Source organism: Hyla sarda, chromosome 10 (genome assembly GCF_029499605.1).
Source record: "Hyla sarda isolate aHylSar1 chromosome 10, aHylSar1.hap1, whole genome shotgun sequence".
Taxonomy (NCBI): Eukaryota; Metazoa; Chordata; class Amphibia; order Anura; family Hylidae; genus Hyla; species Hyla sarda.
Window position 1 is genome coordinate 33170252 of NC_079198.1, and position 13902 is coordinate 33184153.

Sequence of the window (13902 nt, forward strand, 5' to 3'; positions counted from 1 at the left end):
GAGTGAAACGTTCGGTTGGCTCATTTTTGCGCTGTATGCGCTTTTACAACCGGACCTAAAACCGTGATTGACCACAGTTTTAGGTCCGGGGGAAAAGCGCATACGGCGCAAAAATGAGCCGACCGGACCGAACGTTTCACTCCGGCCGGCTCATTGAAATGAATGACATATGGGAGTGCATACGAAGGCATACGGGAGCACGAGGTTTTAGCTCCCTCCTGCCGTATGCGCTCCCGTATGGGACAAAACGTAGTGTGAACCAGCCCTAATACAGTTTTTCACCCAGACAAAAACCGTGGTAGACTATGGTTTGGGGTATGGGGGAAAAAACTGACAAAACCGTACAGGATGCAAAACGGACACAACCTGATGCATCTTTTGGCATACGGTTTTCAATGGAGGGTCAATGCATACGGTTTTCAATACGGTTCCATACGGATTTCACATAGAATACGGTTCCGTACGGTTTTCACATAGAACACGTATACGGGAACTGTATTGCAACGTGGTTTGAATGCACCCCCCAGCCATATGCGGTCCCGTATTGGGGAAAACGAACACAGTGTGAACCTACTGTTGGGACAAACTTTTTTCCTGGCTTTATTTTTAGAGAGGAGAGGGCAGTGCTGTTTAGTAATGTACTAATGTTTTCAGAGATGACTCCACGAGGACTTTCCCTTTAAGCATCTGTATAACAGTCCATAGACTCTGCAGACAAGGACACCTTCCCTGCAACACCCACACCGTGACACGGGGCAGACCGAGAGAGGCGGGGACAGCGGCCGGTAATCGCTCCATGGACTGACCATACTGAGGCGGGCGGGGGCAATGCTGTGGGTAAGAAGCAGGGCGGCGTGGGCTGGAATAGCGGCCTTGTACACACTGCTGCAGTGCATTACAGGCAGTAGGTTCTTGTCATGGCGGACGCATAGGACAGGGCTGAGGTGACATCGTCCCAAGCTGTACATTTTGTGCTTATTCGTTATATAGGGACCGCGCCATGTAAACACGTGACCTGCGGCAAGAGCTACTCTGCAACTGAGCCACAAGCTGAGGGGAAAGCTGCAGGTCGTGGAGCTGCCATGTTGGCACACAGGGTCTCGTCATCTACTGCCCCCGGCTGCTGCTGCTGTTCCCCTCCTGCAGCTGTTACATGGCCGGTTGCACTGTGCTCTGCTGAGGGTTGCAGAAAGCTCATGTTATACTATTCTATTACACAGGCTTGAATAATGGTAAATGACACAAATCTGTCCTCCACTCTGCAGTCACAGCGCCCCCTTATGTTCAGGAAAGCAGTGCTACTACTGGACTCTGAGTTAAAGGGGTACTCCACTGGGAAACATTTTTTGTTAGAGGAGATCTCTGGTGCAGACTTTTTCTATTCCGTCCTGCCCGGGCTGCAAAAAAAGACAAAACAAACTTCTCCTCTCCCTGTGATAGGTGAAGCTGCACGGAGCTCTCATGGCCTCTGTGGCCCGACAGAAGTTCACACATGTACCAGCTCATACGGCTGCCTCATATACACTTACTCTATTATTACATGTACTGTTGATCCACAGCGCTATCGGGATCCATATGCCCGATGGCGCTGTCATCAGCATGCCTCCCCGCGAGCGCTCCACGCCCGCAGCTCTACTCCCCGTCCCCCGTAGCTCTACTCCCCGTACCCCGTTAACGCTCAGGGAGCGATCCACAGCGCTATCGGGATCCCTATGCCCTGATGGCACTGTCATCAGTGTGCCTCCCCGCGAGCACTCTACTCCCCGTCCCCCATTAACGCTCAGGGAGCGGGGAACAGAAAGTAGAGCATCGGGTGCAGGTAAAGTAGTACTGCGCATGCGCAGCACTACGCAAATAGCGTAGGGCTACAGTTAGTACAGCGCAGGCGCAGCACTACACAAATTGCGTAGGGAAGGACAACTGAGCATGTGCAATACTAACTTTAGCCCTACGCTATTTGCGTAGTGCTGTGCCTGCGTAGTACTAACTTTAGCCCTACGCTATTTGCGTAGTGCTGCGCATGCGCAGTACTACTTTACCTGCGCCCAATGCTCTACTTTCTGTTCCCCGCTCCCTGAGCGTTAATGGGGGACGGGGAGTAGAGCTGCGGGCGTGGGGCGCTCGCGGGGAGGCACACTGATGACAGCGCCATCGGGCATAGGGATCCTGAAAGCGCTGTGGATCACTCCCTTAGCGTTAACGGGGGACGAGGAGTAGAGCTGCGGGGGACGGGGAGTAGAGCTGCGGGCGTGGGGCGCTCACGGGGACGCACACTGATGACAGCGCCATCGGGCATAGGGATCCCGATAGCGCTGTGGATCAACAGTACATGTAATAATAGAGTAAGTGTATATGAGCCAGCCGTATGAGCTGGTACATGTGTGAACTTCTGTCGGGCCACAGAGGCCATGAGAGCTCCGTGCAGCTTCAGCTATCACAGGGAGAGGCGATCCTCTCCCTGTGATAGCCAAACTGAGACTGCTGTGCGCATCGATGCGTGATGTATAAATATGTCACGTGACAAGTGTGAGCCAATAGGATGTGATGAAGGCGGAGCATCTCATTCTATGGCAATGCACCGGGCTGTCTGCTTCCTACTTCCTTTAGCCCAGTACATCACACAGCGCTTCAGCCTATCACCAGCCGAAGTGATGTCCCGCCTCGGCCGGTGATAGGCTGTAGCGCCGTGTGACGTACCGGGCTAAAGGAAGTAAACAGCCCGGCTGACCGATCAGCTGTTGCGGAGCTCCGGGGGAACATATGGAAGTGAAAGTTTGTTTTGTCTTTTTTTGCAGGACAGAATAGAAAAAGTCTGCACCGGACATCTCCTTTAAATCAAATGGTTGATTTGTAAATTGCTTCTATTAAAAAATCTTAATCCTTCTAGTACTTATCAGCTTCTGCATGCTCCACAGGAAGTTATTTTCTTTTTGAATTTCTGACCACAGTGCTCTCTGCTGACACCTCTGTCCATTTTATGAACTGTCCAGAGTAGACGCAAATCCCCATAGCAAACCTATCCTGCTCTGGGCAGTTCCTGACATGGACATGGAGGGGTCAGCAGAGAGCACTGTGGTCAGACAGAAAGGAAATTCAGAAAGAAAAGAACTTCCTGTGGAGCATACAGAAGCTGATAAGTACTGGAAGGTCTAATATTTTTTTATTGAAGTCATTTACAAATCTGTTTAACTTTCTGTCATCAGTTCATTTAAAATAAAATGTTTTACAGTGGAGTACCTCTTTAACTCCTTGGGGATGGAGCCCATTATAACCCTAAGGACGGGAGCATTTTTTGCAATTCTGACCACTGTCACTTTAAGCATTAATAACTTGCATCATTTCTTGGTGAAAAATTCCAAAATTTGATGAAAAAATAGAAAATTTAGCATTTTTCTAACTTTGAAGCTCTCTGCTTGTAAGGAAAATAGACATTCCAAATAAATGATATACTAATTCACAAATACAATATGTCTACTTTATGTTGGCATTAGAGATGAGCGAACTTACAGTAAATTCGATTCGTCATGAACTTCTCGGCTCGGCAGTTGATGACTTTTCCTGCATAAATTAGTTCAGCTTTCAGGTGCTCCCGTGGGCTGGAAAAGGTGGATACAGTCCCAGGAGACTCTTTCCTAGGACTGTATCCACCTTTTCCAGCCCACCGGAGCACCTGAAAGCTGAACTAATTTATGCAGGAAAAGTCATCAACTGCCGAGCTGAGAAGTTTGTGACGAATCGAATTTACTATAAGTTCGCTCATCTCATAAAGTTGAAATGTTTTTTCTTTTGGAAGACACCAGAGGGCTTAAAAGTTCAGAAGCAATTTTTCAATTTTTCACAAAATTTTCTAAGTTGGAATTTTTCAGGGACCAGTTCAGTTTTGAAGTGGATTTGAAGGGCCTTCATATTAGAAATACCCCATTATAAAAACTGCACCCCTCAAAGTATTCAGAAAGTTTGTTAACCCTTTAGGTGTTTTACAGGAATAGCAGCAAAGTGAAGGAGAAAATTCAAAATCTTCATTTTTTACACTCACATGTTCTTGTAGACCCAGTTTTAGAAATTTTACAAGGGGTAAAAGGAGAAAAAGCCCCCCAAAATTTGTAACCCAATTTCTCTCGAGTATGGAAATACCTCATGTGTATGTCAAGTGTTTGGCGGGCGCAGTAGAGGGCTCAGAAGGGAAGGAGTAACAATGGGATTTTGGAGAGTGAATTTTGCTGAAATTGTTTTTGGGGACATGTCGCATTTAGGAAGCCCCTATGGTGCCAGAACAGCAAAAACAAAAACCACATGGCATACTATTTTGGAAACTACACCCCTCAAGGCACGTAACAAGGGGTCCGGTGAGCCTTAACAACCCCCCCAGGTGTTTGACGACTTTTCGTTAAATTCGGATGTGTAAATGAAAAAAAAAAAATTTCATTAAAGTGCAGTTTTTTTTCCCAAATTTACCATTTCTACAAAGGGTAATGGGAGAAAAATCCCACCAAAATGTGTAGTGCAATTTCTCCCGAGTACGGAGATACCCCATATGTGGCCCAAAACTGTTGCCTTGAAATACGACAGGGCTCTGAAGTGAGAGAGCGCCATGCGCATTTGAGGCCTAAATTAGGAATTTGCACTAGGGGTGGACCCGGTTACAAGGACGGGGCTTGTCTCCACCAAAACCCTACAGCAGTGTTTCCCAAACAGGGTGCCTCCAGCTGTTGCAAGACTCCCAGCCTTCCAGGACAGTCTATGGCTGTCCGGCAACACTGGGAGTTGTGGTTTTGCAACAGCTGGAGGCGGCGTTTAGGAAACACTGCTGTATGAGACGTTTTTCATTTTATTGGGGGGGGGGGGCGACTTGTAAGGGGGTGTATGTTTAGCGTTTTTCTTTTTATTATTTGTTAGTGTAGTGTAGTGTAGTGTTTTTAGGGTACATTCACACAGCAAACACAACAAGAATGTGGTCTAAAATGTCAGGAAGTGCTCGAGCCCAAATGCTGATGTGCATTTATAGGGAATAGCAAGTCCTGCACTTGTAGTCCGTTGCTAAGGGCAATCCCCAGCAATAAATGCATACAATGGAGGATATCTGCAACCGACCACAAGGACCAACAATATCATCCTTACCCGATGAATGGGTGTGTGGATGTGAACATAGAAAAGTAAAAAACACAACTTAAATGCACTGGTGTGGTGGATGTAACAATGACATTGGCTAACCCTCAAAACTGATGTAAAATTGAGACATTAGCCAGTATATCCTTATATGAAGGACATACCAGAGCCCGCATACCAACGCCAAGTGATTGCAGAACTACATGCCCAGCATCCCTGACTGTCTGGTCATGCTGGGAATTGTAGTTTTGCAACATCTGGAGGGCTACAGTTTGGTCTCCAAACTGTGACCCTCCAGATGTTGCAAAACTATAACTCTCAGCATGCCCAGACAGCCTTTGGCTGTCTGGGCATGCTTGAAGTTGTAGTTTTGCTGCTTTTTGAAGGCCACAGAGAAGATCACTTACCGCGATCCTCACTGCAGCCTTCTCCGCCGCACTTTCCGGCCGCTGCTCCCCCTGCCGCTGCTCCAGGATGCCGCCTCCGAAGGTCCGGGTAAGCCGTGCCGTGCTCCCCCCCCGCTCTGCCTCGACTTCAATCGGTGGGCAGAGCGGGGAAATGAACTCTAACCCCCCCGCCACCTGCCACCTTGCTCCTATCCTTTAGGCTGGTCGGAGCTGTCTCTGACAGGTTCCGATCATGCTTATTTTCCGGGAGATCGGGTCACCAGTGAACCGATTTGCCCGGATCGCGGCAAATCGCAGGTCTGAATTAAACCTGTGATTTGCCGCGATCGCCGACATGGGGGGGGGGGGGGTTGTCTCAGTAGTTTTGCAACAGCTGGAGACACACTGTTTGGAAACACTGCCCTATGGAACCCCCAATGATCTCAAGAACAGGGACAGAATTTTTCCTGGTACACTGGCATTCATTGTCCCCATACATAGGATCATTACCCTCAGGACCCCACTTGGTTGTCCCCAATCCAATGACATCTTCTGTTGGGAATCCTTTTTATATACAGGATTATTAAGCTATGTTCACACAGCTCAAATTCCGCAGCAGAGTCGCTTTGATTTCAATAGGATTCTGTGGTACACCAGAAACATCTGGAACGGAAATTCAAATTTATTCTTTCTCGAGCTCCGCTCAGAATGCATTGCCGTCTATGAAATGGCACATTCCCAAGCGGCCCTAGCGCCGGCATGATATGCCGGTATACTGAAAATATTTCTGTCAGGGGCAATGTCCTCACGGAGATTTTCCGTGCAGACATTTCCCCGTGTCAATATAGCTATAGGCAGGGGCTTAGCTATAGAGGTAGCAGTTGCACCGGGGCCCTTATGCCTAAGGGGGCCCCAAAGCACATCTTCCCTATTAGAGACCAGTATTATAATTGGCATATGGGGCCTCTTGCAGATTTTGCATCGGGGCCCAGACGTTACAAGCTACTCTACTGGCCTTAGGGTCTGTCACATTTCATCTGGATCAGGTACTATAAGATGTGTTCACACACTTTATTGCTTTCTGTTTGACGCATACATTTTATACTCAAAACATAGACAGTCATGGCCGTAAATGTTGACAGCCCTGACATTTTTCAAGAAAATGAAGTGTTTCTCACAGAAAAGGATTGCAGTAACACATGTTTTGCTATACACATGTTTATTCCCTTTGTGTGTATTGGAACTAAACCAAAAAAGGGAGGAAAAGAAGCAAATTGGACATAATATCACCAAACTCCAAAAATGGTCTGGACAAAAATATTGGCACCATTTCAAAATTGTGGAAAAATAAGATTGTTTCAAGCATTTGATGCTCCTTTATACTCACCTGGGGCAAGTAACAGGTGTGGCCAATATAAAAATCACACCTGAAAGTAGATAAAAAGGAGAGAAGTTCACTTAGTCTTTGCATTGTGTTTCTGTGTGTGCCACACTAAGCATGGACAACAGAAAGAAGAAGAGAACTGTCTGAGGACTTGAGACCCAAAATTGTGGAAAAATATCAACAATCTCAAGGTTACAAGTCTAGATTTGCCTTTGTCCACAGTGTGGAACATTATCAAGAAGTTTGCAACCCATGGCACTGTAGCTAATCTCCCTGGGCGTGGATGGAAGAGAAAAATTGATGAAAGGTGTCAATGAAGGATAGTCCAGATGGTGGATAAGCAGCCCCAAACAAGTTCCAAACATATTCAAGCTGTCCTGCAGGCTCAGCGTGAACTATCCGTCGACATTTAAATGAAATCAAGCAAGACTACATTTTGCCAAAATGAACTCGAGTAAACCAAAATCCTTCTGGGAAAACTACTTGTGGACAGATGAGACCAAGACAGAGCTTTTTGGTAAAACACATCATTCTACTGTTTACCGAAAACGGAATGAGGCCCACAAAGAAAAGAACACAGTACCTACAGTGAAATATGGTGGAGGTTCAATGATGTTTTGGGGTTGTTTTGCTGCCTCTGGCACTGGGTGCCTTGAATGTGTGCAAGGCATCATGAAATCTGAGGATTACCAATGGATTTTGGGTCACACTGTACAGCCCAGTGTCAGAAAGCTGGGTTTGCGTCTGCGATCTTGGGTCTTCCAGCAGGACAATGACCCCAAACATACGTCAAAAGCACCCAGAAATGGATGGCAACAAGTAGCCAGCAATGAGTCCAGATCTAAATCCCATTGAACACCTGTGGAGAGATCTTAAAATTGCTGTTGGGAAAAGGCGCCTTCCAATAAGAGAGGAGTAAAGAAAAAAAGAGACTGCACGCATGTTGCCGCGTGTATTACCCCCAGCAAGAGAGAGAGAAACTAGATGTCGGGGCTGCCGATGCTTCTAGTGCATGGCCGCTCACCTCAAGAGATGAATAAATGCGCCTGTCACCCTATTGTATAGGGGACCATAAGATGAGATCCTCTGCTGAAGCCGGGAGGTCAAAGGAAGCCGGAGTATTCCAATCCTGGAGAAGTTTCAGAGAAAACAGGAAGAAGAAGACCTATCGCCCTGGCGCCGCGGATTCTTGTCCCAAGAATTTCAATGGAGACAGGAGTATGCAAAAGTAGATCCCTTGGCAGGGACCACTTTATTAGGAAAAATAATAAAATGCAGGGTACAGATTACGCGTTTCAAGGGAAACACCCTCTTTATCAGATCTGATGAAGAGGGTGTTTCCCTCGAAACATGTAATCTGTACCCCGCATTTTATATTTTTTCCTAATAAAGTGGTCCCTGCCGAGGGATCTACGTTTGCATACTCCTGTCCCCATTGAAATTCTTGGGACAAGCATTCGCAGCGCCAGGGCGATAGGTCTTCTTCTTCCCGTTTTCTCTGAAAATTCCAATAAGAGAGACCTGAAGCAGTTTGCAAAGGAAGAGTGGTCCAACATTCCTGAAAGGTGTAAGAAGCTTATTGATGGTTATAAAGAAGCTACTGGATATTAAGTGAAGGGTGCCAATAATTTTGTCCAACCCATTTTTGGAGTTCGGTGTGACATTATGTCCAGTTTCCTTTTTTTCCTCCCTTTTTTGGTTTAGTTCCAATACACACAAAGGGAATAAACATGTGTATAGCAAAATGTGTTACTGCAATCCTTTTCTGTGAGAAATACTTAATTTTCTTAAAAAATTTCAGGAGTGCCAACATTTACGGCTATGACTGTACATTAAGGGGGTATTCCGGGTTTTACATCTTATCCCTATCCAAAGGATAGGGGATAAGATGTATGATCGCAGGGGTCCCGCTGCTGGAGACCCCCATGATCTCTGTGCAGCCCCTGGGCATTCTGTGCTGCTTCTGAGACGCGGATGTGACGTCACGGTCAAACCACGCTCCTTCCATTCATGTCTATGGGACATGCCATACAGCATAAATTATTTCACATTACTTAAAAAAAGAAGAAAAAAAAAGGGTCGTAGCGTATACTTTGGTCAATAACGTAGTTGACCATGTTGTTGCATACAGCAAAATGAAAGGGACTGTAACGGAAACAGCGATTTTAGCGAAAAATGCATATTAGATCAGTGTTTTCCAACCAGTGTGCCTTCAGCTCTTGCAAAACTACAGTTCATGAGAGTTGTAGTTTTGCAGCTGGAGGCACTTGGGTTGGGAAAAACTATATATAGCTGCATTCACACCACATTTGGGGCATATGGCAGCCAGACCTGCCAGGAAAACCGGTTGCCACCAAAGGTCCGCCAGGGGTACGGCAATGAGTAAGACAGAGTCAGCAAGTGACTCCTGTCAGATCCGATAGATTGTGTCTCCCGATAGATCCGGCAGCCGTAAGACCCAAATGTGGTGTAAATGCAGCCTTAGGCTATATTCACACAGGAAATTTCCGTGCGGACATTCCCCTGACAGTGGAGCGCTGGCGGAACATGTCGGCGCTAGGACCACTCGAAAATGTGTCATCTCATAGATGGCAATGCATTTCCGTGCCGACTCTGCAGAAAGAATAGACATGTCCATTCTTTCTGCCTACTCTGGAATCGGGAAAAATTCTGCCGTGTTCACAGCACAGCAGAATCCCATTGATGCTGCTTTGAAATCTCTGTGCGGAATTCTGCATGGAAATTCCATTGTGTGAACATACTATTAGGATATGTTTATTTTAATTTTTTTCTCTCGCTTTTACAAAATACACAAAAAACATTTCTCATACATAATACGCTATATTACATATTCCTTTTACTCCCTCATACCCCTCAATTCCCTATTCCTCCCTCCCCCTTTGCCGTCAGTCCGAAGCTTGCGCTACAGGATCACATGATCCTCTTTATACCCATCTCTCCCATTCTTTCTTATTCTCCACACGTCTTTTTCCCAAGATAATATATAGATTCATATTTACGCTCTTTTTCTACAATGTTACTCCATTCTTCTATATATTCTATATAGAAGCCGGCTTCTTACATGACAGTGGGCTCAGCCTATCACTGGCCGGGGCGGACATCGCTGCGGCCAGTGATAGGCTGACGGCTCTCAGACGTTCCAGTCCCCAGCGTAAGGCCGACGTAGGTAAGTTAAAGTTTATTTTCTTTATCTTTTGCAGCCCGGGCATAGGGATACAGAGTACAGCAGTGGTCTCAAACCTGCGGACCTCCAGCTGTTGGAAAACTACAACTCCCAGCATGCCCGGACAGTGTTGGCTGTCCGGTCATGCTGGGAGTTGTAGTTTTGCAACATCTGGAGGTCCGCAGGTTGGAGACCACTGGCGTACAGTGAGTTCCAGCGCCAGCAGCTGCCAACAAAGAGGAGGAGGGCAGTGCTTGCGGGTGACATATGTGAGTATTGCCCCGCTGGGCTGATAATTAGTTGGGGGGGGGGGGAGCAGAACAGCGCTGGCGGGTCACGTATGATTAGTTCCCCGGACAGCGCTGCGCTGGACTAATAATTCATTCTCAAGGGGGAGGGGCCCAACCGGTATTGCGGTATGGGAAAAATTCATATCGTGCAGCCCAAAAATGTCGGTATTCGGTATGAACCGATATACCGCCCAGCCCTAATTTGTATTACTTATTAGCGGCTGTATACTACAAAGGAAATTCTTTTCTTTTGAGATTACTTTTCTGTGATGACCACAGTGCTCTCTGCTGACAACTTTGTTCATTTTAGGAACTGTCCAGAGCAGCATATGTTTGCTATGGGGATTTTCTCCTGCTCTGGACAGTTCCTGACATGGACAGAGGTGTCAGCAGAGAGCACTGTGGTCGTGACAGAAAAGAAATCCCAAAAGAAAAGAATTTCCTCTGTAGTAAACAGCAGCAAATAAGTACTGGAAGGATTAAGAGTTTTTAATAGAAGTAATTTACAAATCTTTTTAACATTCTCGCATCAGTTGATTTAAAAAAAAAAAAAAGTTTTCCACTGGAGTACCCCTTTAACCCCTTAAGCACCAGATCAATTTTATTTTTGCATTTTCACTTTTTCCGGCTCGCCTCCTAAAAATCATAACTCCACAGACGCATATGAGGGCTTGTTTTTTTGTGTAACCAATTGTACATCACTTATTTTACCATAAAATATACGGCGCAACCAAACAAATATTATTTATGTGGGAAAATTGAAAAGAAAACCCCAATTTAGCAAATTATGTAAGGTTTTATTTTCACGCTGTACAGTTTACGGTAAAAATCTTTATTCTGTGGGTCAATACAATGAAAATGATACCCATGATTATATTCTTTTCTATAATTGTACCGCTTAAAAAAATCTCAAACCGTTTTAACAAAATTAGTATGTTTGAAATTGCCCTATTTTGACCACCTATAACTTTCTCATTTTTCTGTATATGGGGTGGTATGAGGGCAAATTTTTTGCGCCATGATCTGTAGTTTTTATCAGTACCACTTTTGCCTAGGTTTTACTGTTTAGAAATTTTTTATACATTTTTTTTAAATAAAATGTGACAAAAAATCAGCAATTTTGGACTTTTTAAAAGTTAATTTATGTTTACGCCGTTCACTGTACAGGATAATTAACAATATATTTTAATAGTTCAGACTTTTACGCACGCGGCGACACCAAAAATGTGTATTAATTAATTTTTTTTAAGCTTTTTTGGGGGTAAAAAGGGAAAAACTGACATTTTACCTTTTTATTGGGGGAGGGTATTTTTCAAATTTTTTTACTTTTTTATTTAAAATTTTTTCAAACTTTTTATGACACCATAGGGGACTATTTATAGCAATCATTTGATTGCTAATACTGTGCATAGCACTGATCAGTGTTATCGGTGATCTTCTGCTCTGGTCTGCTCAATCTCAGACCAGAGCAGAAGGCCCCGGGAGACAGCCAGAGCCAGGTGAGGGGACCTCCGGCTGCCATGCTGGATGATCGGATCCTCGTGGCAGTGCTGCGGGCGATCCGATCATCCATTTAAAGTACTGCACTGCCGCAGATGCTGGGATCTGTATTGATCACGGCATCTAAGGGGTTAATGGCGGACATCCGTGCGATTGCTGATGTCCGCCATTACCGGCGGGTCCCTGGCTGCTGATAGCAGCCGGGACCTGCCGCGCAAATGACTCGAGCACCGAATCGGTGCTCGCGGTCATGGCGGAGCGTAAATGTACGTCATGGTGCGTTAAGTACCATGGCACCATGACTTACATTTACCACCATGGCACCATGACTTTAAGTACCATGGCACCATGACTTTATGTCCATTGTTGTTAAGGGCTTGGCCTTGAGTCCAGGTGTTTGTGGCGCATACCTTCAGTACTTTACCAATTTGATTTCATAGCCCGCGGACCTAGAGTCCACACTATGTACTTTCTAGCCTCTGTTTCCTGAGCAGCTGCTTCGGGCCTTGGTCTGTTTTTCCACAGCAACCTGTTGGTCGTTACCTGGTGAGGTGGCTAGAAGGGGTGACCCGGCATGTGCAACGGACTCTTTGCAGCCACCATGGGGATAATGTCAAATGGACCCTCAATGATGCCCTCGGGGAGCGTTTTGTCTGCCGCAGGCAGCTGCAATTCCGGTACTCCACTGCGAGTGGAAGTTGACCGAAGTGCAATGGACCCTCTACGTCTCCTGTGGGGAGCGTGATATCTGCTTGCAGTTCCGTTACCTCACTATATGTGTGGGTAGAGCGATGTAGCATGGACTCGTTCCTACGCCCATGGAGAGCATGGTGTCTCTCACATTCACAGCTGCAGTTCCGGTACTCCACTGTGAGTGGGAGTTGACCGATGAGCGATGGACCTTCTACGTCTCCTGTAGGGAGCGTGTGGTCTGCCGCATCCGCAGTTCCGGTACCTCACTGTACGTGTGGGTGGACGGATGTCGCATGGACCCATTATTGCACTACGGAGAGCATGATGCCTCCTCACCCGCACCTGCAGTCTTGTACTCCACCTGTGGGTGTTGCTGAAAGGGTAACCCTGAGTGTTCAATGGACTCTCTACACCATCCAGGGGAGTGCACAGTCTTCCGCATTGCAGCTGCGTTTCCAGTCCCCCACTATCAGTGGGAGTATACAAGCAGATCTGTATACAAGCAGATGCCATGTACCTTCTACAGCGGGAGCAATCACTTTACTGCCACCATGGATGGTGTACTTTTGGTTGCAGAGTTGTCTGCTGTTGTTCTGGCTGTAGTCTGTGCTAGAATTCCCTCTTCCGTGGTGGCTGTTAGGGCCCCTGCCACTACCACTGGGGATTCAGTGGAGTGGGCCCTGTGTGTAAAATGGGTGCATGTCAGTGATGGAACATGCCCCCCTCCATACGTGGAGTATCTGTGGCCTTCCATGGGCAGTAATTTGGAGTTTTTTTGCTGTAGCCCTCGCAGCCAACGCACTGGTGCCCCTCCCTTTTGGAGGGGCAGGTTTACGGAGTAACGGCTCTAAAATAGAGACATGCAGCTTGTATTCATGATCTTGCGACTTGCTACTCTTGCCGGTAAGATGTCTACGATTACTAATTTGGTCATTGTATTTCTCTTATGGTCTTTGCATTCCTCCTCTCTAGGGGAGGTATTCGCCATATCTGACTCCTGCTATGGCTGGTCCAGCCATCTCTTTATTCCCTTCCGCTGCCGGATGGGGTAGCTTGGTGGGTGCTGTTGTTTTTTTGGGATTTCAGCCCTTCCGCTTCCCCTTCCTAGAGGGAGTTATGCAGGTCTTGTGCGGTTCCTGCCTTTGCTTTTGCAGCTGTCGTCCTTCGGCTTTCTATTATTGGAGGGTTTGTTGCTTTGGTTTCTATTCTTCTCCCTGCCATCGTCCTTCCCCTTCAGCAGAGTGCTGCAGGATTGGTGTAGTTACAGCTATTGCTGTCCTAGCCTTCAGGTTGCCCTTCCTTAGGGGCTTGTTGGCACTGCTAGGGCAGCTTCTGCCTCGCAACTCCCGATCATGGCAG

At 46.5% G+C, this 13902-nt stretch overlaps 1 protein-coding gene across 3 annotated transcripts in view; it reads left to right on the forward strand.

Moving 5' to 3' along the window:
- The first annotated feature begins 581 nt into the window (after positions 1 to 581).
- SLC37A4 (solute carrier family 37 member 4) overlaps positions 582 to 13902 on the forward strand; it is a 51040-nt gene continuing 37719 nt past the window's right edge. For 2 of the 3 annotated variants that reach the window (XM_056541623.1, XM_056541618.1), the window contains exon 1: positions 582 to 837. The gene's annotated coding sequence lies outside the window, so the exon portion shown is untranslated. The remainder of the gene's footprint in view (positions 838 to 13902) is intronic. The other variant, XM_056541619.1, reaches the window with a different exon arrangement.